Genomic DNA, 6,000 nt, shown 5'->3' with positions numbered 1-6,000 from the left:
CAACTTCAGAGCTTTCTCAGCAACCACAGCACACTTTCCATGTTTTGCTCCACACATTTGGGGAGAAGTTTGGCATTTATGTCAGATCAAATTCACTTAAACACAGATTAATATGAAAATTATATCTGTGGCTTGCCTTTCTTTGCATGACTGCAAACATACCATTGTTTTAACAGTTTTGCACTTACTTTCTGTAAATATATATTAAATTATTCTGCTCTTTACCCTTCCAGTTTTCAGATTTTTTTTTTCTTTTACTACCATCTTTATAATATCTTTCCTTAAATTTATTTATTTACTTCCTGGCCAAATAGTAAGCTCACCTGCTTAAATCTGCTAGAGATAAACATCAGTTGGCCAGCACATCAACAAATTCTGACTGCCACTGTCCAAAAAACGTTTAACCCAAATGCTGATAATCCCCGTGAGTGTGGCTGTGATTCGGTAGGGTGGGTTTATGGTTTAATGTCCGTGAATGTTACTTTGTGATTATTGCTCATTGAATTAGGCAAAGCTCAGAGAAAAGCAAAACACCCAAAGGTCATCAGCGAGACAGAATCGTCTGAGAAGTCCGAGGCCTCATGAAAATGATTATGTCTGACCTTCCCCACCTCTCTGCAAGGAGTGCTTAAGACAATGACTGGCAGATTTGTGACGACTGTCTTCAGCAATCACTTAAAAATTTAGCCCATTCCACCCCGGGATAGCTGTGGTGAACCACACACAGGCACAGTCGCACACATCAACCTGACCTGGGTTTGTGGTCATGGAGAGCACACACGGCAAATGTTAGGAGGGGGTGTTAGAGGGAAAAAAAAAAAAAAAGAGGAAAAGATGGATTTTTCAGAGGTGTGGATGTATGAAACACCGGGTGTTGGGATGATTGGTACACGGGAGTTTAGAGGGGGAGAGCTGTGGGGCAGGAAGGGCTGGAGTTTTCCAAATTTTCATCCTTTCCTCTGAAAAGCAACGACACTTCTGCACCCCAGGGAGGGCTAAGCCGGGGCGGGGGCCAGTCTCTTCCCTGGCAGCGCCTCTCTCCTCCTTGACCGGCTTTTGGTGACCACCATGACGAAGCGACAGCATCCGAGGGTCCTGCCGGGGGCAGTGTCCCCCAGCTCGGCCATTCCTTTATCCTCCTCCCGCTGTGGTTCTGGGCTGGCCGGCACTCGGAGCGCCCCTCCCGCACCTGCCCGGGGAGCGGACCATCCCCGCGGGCGGGGGGCGGGCAGGGGCTCCCTTTCCTCGCTCCTTCCCTCCGCGATTCCCGGTCCCTCCCGCCATCGCCAGGTGCCTCCCGGAGGAGCGGCGGGCGGAGGCTCCTTGGTGCCGGCTCTGGCATCGGGCAGGTGGGATCCGGAGCGGGGTCGGGGCGGGGGTGGGAGCTGCTCGACCCCCGGGGGAGGCGGCAGCGCTTTGGGGAGCGCGGGGCTCGTTGCCATGGCTCCCTGTAAGCTCCGCCGGAGGAGATAGCGATGCCAGTCACGGAGGGACCCTCTCCCTCCTCGTGGGTGTGGAGCGGGGCTGGGTTTGGGGTGGTTGGTGCTTGCGTTGGGTTTTTTTCTCCCCCCTCTCCCTCCCTCCCTCCCTTTTTTTTTTTTTTTTCGGGGTGGAGCGATTAATTCGGAGCCGCCGGGACGGGGCTGCGGAGCCGCCGCTGCCGCGACCCTCCGCCCGCGCCGGGCTCAAGGTACCGCGGGGGCACCGGGAGGGGGGTCCGGGGGTGCCCAGCCAAGGGGCTGCCCTGCAGCCACCCCCCCTCGTCCTGTCCGGCCACAGAAACCCTCTGAATTCATTATTGTCATTATTTTAAAACTGGGTTTCCTCCTCCCGGCACCGCACCTGGGCTGCGCCCTGCGGAGCAATGAGGAAGCGGAGCCGGGCTCAGCCCTGGCAAGTGCCCCGGGGGGGATCCCGGGGGGTCCCGGGGGCTCGGTCCTTCCCCTTTCTCCCTCCCCAGCGGGATGCTCGGGCTCCCCGCGCTCTGAGCGGGTCCTGCGGGCGGAGGAGCCGCTGCCCGGGGAAAGTTTGCGGGTGGTTGCGGGACCCGGGGGGCGATGGAGGGGCCCGGGGGGGCTCGGCTGGGGGACGGCGGGTCACTCTCGTGTCGGCTTAGTTGCGTTCAAGTTTGCCAGCCCGGATGTCCTGCCTCTGTGGCAAACACTTGTTTCTTCCCTCCTAGTGATTTTGGAGAGGATTTTGTGTGGGTTTTTTTCCCCTCAATACCTAAATAATTGCAAAAGTCCCCAGTTTGGTTATTTTTTCCTGGGGAAGCGATGTGCCCGTGTTGCCCTGCAGGAGAGCTGTAGGAATCTTTAAACCTCGGTGTTGTGTGCTGTGTGTTATTGATTTGTGTTGCACGGTCAGAGCACTGGTGGGCTCAGCTTGGTTTGGGTTTTCAGAGTGCAAGAAGGTTCTGTTTTCCAATAGTCAGACGCGGTAAATGTACATAGACTTTTCACCTATCACTTCTAGAAATATGATATAGTCATGTTCTATGGTTAGTGATACTTTGCTTCTTATTTTGGGGCAGAAAGGGGCTAAGCTCTGGTATGTTGGATAATGTACAGGTATTCGACCATAACAGATAGAAAATAAGGAAATTCATCCTCAGCACCACATGGGAGTAGTTTTGCTTGCAACATGTTTTGGAAAATTTCACCAGAGAGTTGACAGGTGGCATTTTTGTTTTGTTGGCAAAGGTTCCTTTGGTGTGACTGAGCTCCCCCAGATACCATTCCATAAGTAATAAATAATAAATATTATGACTTTAGTTGCAGCTCTGAGAGAAGGAGAGGGAGGAAAAGAGTCTGCACTTTAAATGAATATGTCATTTTTGCCCATTTGTGAACACATGGGCAGTGTTGCCTTGTTGGAGCTGTGCATGTCATCCTTTGCCCACTGCTTCCTGTGAACCCCTGCTTGGCTTTTCTTGATAGGAAGTATTAAAGAGCACAACTGCTGCTGTGTTAACACTTTTCTGTTGCTTAAAAATAATACATTTTCTTTGTGTTTCAAAAAAAAATCAAACCAAAAAAACCCCACCCACCTCTTCCAAAGGGTAGTTAAAAAATTAGGAAATTCTTTTTAGCCAGTTTCTCTGGTCTTCACTTGGGCTGAGCATCTGCTGTTAGTGGAGTGTGGCTTGCAGAGGAACTACAAGACCAGATCATGTGACATTAAAATAGGATGCAAAAGATAAGATACCAAGAGTTGCAGAATGCATTGGAGTTTCTTCAGAAATATTGCCCAATGTATGTGAAATTATCATGAAATAACTTTAGAAAAAAACACCTGTCAGCAATCAAGCAGCTGAAGTTTTCCTGTATGCAACACACAGCTTCCACAACAGTTTGTTTCTAAACTCTTCCTGTTTATTATTGACTTTTATCAAAATAGGAATGAATTCTGAATATGAGGCTGAAATAAAGAGACTGTATTTCAGCAATACACACTGATCACATTTAACTCAGTGCGAGCGAGTGTCATTATTATGGGCATTCAGGATTTGTTACTTCAGTAATTAAACTTAATGAATGGAAACATAACAGTCCACCTCTTTATCCCAAGAAACCTAACAGATAAGCCTTCTTTTAAATGAAAGATAACATTATTCACGACATGGATACGTACCTCAAGGGGCTTGGATTGTAGCCACCTTATTTGCCAAAATGTACTTTATCACTTCTGTTTGGAAAAGAAAATGAAACAAAAAGGTATCTATTCATGTTGTGGGCAGTTGCTTCTGTGATAAGAAAGGATCAGCTCCTTTCCCAGTGGGAGAGGACAGGGACTACTTTAAACACTACTAATTAGTTCAGTTTATCTTGCACGAGTTACAATGCTGTAGTTAGTTAATTATAGCTTTTCCCATTAGCAGTACGTTAAGAATAATGAATTAACATATCACACAGATCAAAAGAACATCTACAAAGTTTATCTTAGAGGAAAGAAAGTGTTATTGTGTGTCAGGAAGTCCCCGTGGCTTTCCCAAGGCACAGATTTTGTTGGAATTCCTGAACTGGCGCTTCAGAGCCTGATGAATGACTTGAATTGATCACAAACAAGTGACACTGGAGCTCTTGGTTGCTTAGCAACCCACCAAGATGCCACAATTTCTTTTGGTATATTTGTCCAGTAAAGTAGAAATTCTGTTTTGTTAAAGATTGTGGGTTCTTTGTGAGCACAAAGCCCACCTTATAACAACCTTAAATCATGTGTAATGAAAATTAATGTCCCAGTACAGAGCCTGGGGAGCAGCGTGGGGATGAGAACAGAGCAGGAATCTTGTAAACCACATTCTGGTGGTGGTGTGCTCAGTGTTTTATAATAAGTTTCAATTGTTCTTTCTTGGTTAGACTTCTGTGCAAAACCCAAAATCATTAGTGGGACACATAAGTCCTAACAAAGGCACTCATATACCAAGTGCTTTTTGAACAGTTCCCCTCATGCTGTCTTGAGCTGTGAGATCCTGCAGTTACACTCCATCATGAAATGCAACATGGAATGTGTTGTTTGATCATTGTCTGAATTACATCAGGATGCTCTGGCCCATCCTACGGCCCCTGTGGCTGGAGAGCTCTGCTGGGTTGTCCTCCAGGAGGACATTGGTTCTTAAACAGGTCTGTTTTGTGCGAGGAAATAAAAGATTTAGTACTCAAAGAGCAGAAGGAAGAGCAATGTTATCATGGTTATATACCCAAAGTGCCAACACTGATTTTTACCAGGCTGTGGCACCCTGCAGACACTTCATGTTCACTGAACTGTACTTTTGTCAGTGAACTCTTTATTGTTGCCCTCAGGTCTGTGTGTGCTGACACCTTAGTTCTGGAGAGAACCTTGGAAGGGACTCTTGCAGTCGTCCCATCCTGCTTACTGGGAGTTTGTTTGCAGGGAGACCTCACAAACTGGATTAATTCTGGCTGGACCTAAGCCAGAATATCTCTGTCAGGAGTTTACTTTGTGCACTTCAGCTGCTAATGGGCTTTTCATTGGTGGCCTCCTGAGTGGAGCTGAAGCAGAGCCTTTGCAACGTGTGGGGGTGGATCTGGGGTTCCCAGCACTGTTTTGCTCTGCTTATCTACGCCCTTTTGAACTCTGCTTCTTGCTAATATGGACATACCCCCTTCTGAAATTGTAAGTAAGAGAAAGCACATCAGGGCAGGGACAACTGCAGGCTGCCATGGTATTCATTTTATTTAGATAGCAGTTGGTATTCTGGAAAATTTCTTCTCTCTTGATGAGAAAAAGGAATCCAGGTATTTCTCTTCTTTAAAGAGCTTGAATATTGCATGATTTACTGTATATTGGACTAGAAGGGGGTGTTGTAGTGGTCTGCTAAGACTACACTGAACCAAATCTCAGCTCATTGTCAGTATTCCTAGGCTAAGATTATAGTAGTTCATAAGCTGGGTACTTGTAATTAATTGCCTTTCTAGGCTCAGAGAGACTTAGGCAAAGATTAAGGTAAATGTGAGCTTGTCTGACATTGTGGTGGTGTCATTATGGGGTTTTTTTTTCCTGTTGTTTCTATGTAACAAAGTCAGTGCCCGAAAGTCAAGGCTGCTTTAATTGACTTTTTTCTATTTTTTCCAGCCACTCTCCTTGTATCTGTTTTATGCACAGACTTCTCTAAGTCCATTTGCATATCCAAATGCTGATTAGCACTTGCCATTGCAGTGATTGCCTCTGCACTGTAAACAGATGAAGGTACATGGTAATATTTGGTATCTTGGGTTTCTCCTCCCGCCGTGTCCAGACACCCCCTATGAAGCCCATGGAGTGCTGGCTGTGGTGATATGTTATTTTCTGGAGCTTCAGCATTCCCTAGCAGATGTTTCCGCCTTCCTTCATTGCACCTGAATGTATAAAACTCAAAAAAAATGCAGATGGAAAACAGTTTATCATTAAAACTACTGTTTATTGTTACAGCTGATCTCGTGTTTGTTGTTTTGAATGTGATCTCCAGGTGCAGATCCTGTTCCATGTAAGGACAAGAAT

At 46.6% G+C, this 6,000-nt stretch overlaps 1 protein-coding gene across 11 annotated transcripts in view; it reads left to right on the top strand.

The window, feature by feature from the left end:
* Positions 1-1,247: 1,247 nt before the first annotated feature.
* CHL1 (cell adhesion molecule L1 like) overlaps positions 1,248-6,000 on the top strand; it is a 136,849-nt gene continuing 132,096 nt past the window's right edge. For 7 of the 11 annotated variants that reach the window (XR_010433390.1, XR_010433389.1, XM_064667160.1 and 4 more), the window contains exon 1: positions 1,590-1,690. The gene's annotated coding sequence lies outside the window, so the exon portion shown is untranslated. Of the gene's footprint in view, positions 1,350-1,589; positions 1,691-6,000 lie in introns of those variants that run through there. The other 4 variants (XM_064667152.1, XM_064667157.1, XM_064667159.1 and 1 more) reach the window with 4 other exon arrangements.

Source organism: Pseudopipra pipra, chromosome 11 (genome assembly GCF_036250125.1).
Source record: "Pseudopipra pipra isolate bDixPip1 chromosome 11, bDixPip1.hap1, whole genome shotgun sequence".
NCBI lineage: Eukaryota > Metazoa > Chordata > Aves > Passeriformes > Pipridae > Pseudopipra > Pseudopipra pipra.
Note: the sequence above shows the minus strand (reverse complement) of the source record. Positions and strands in the feature narration are given on the sequence as shown.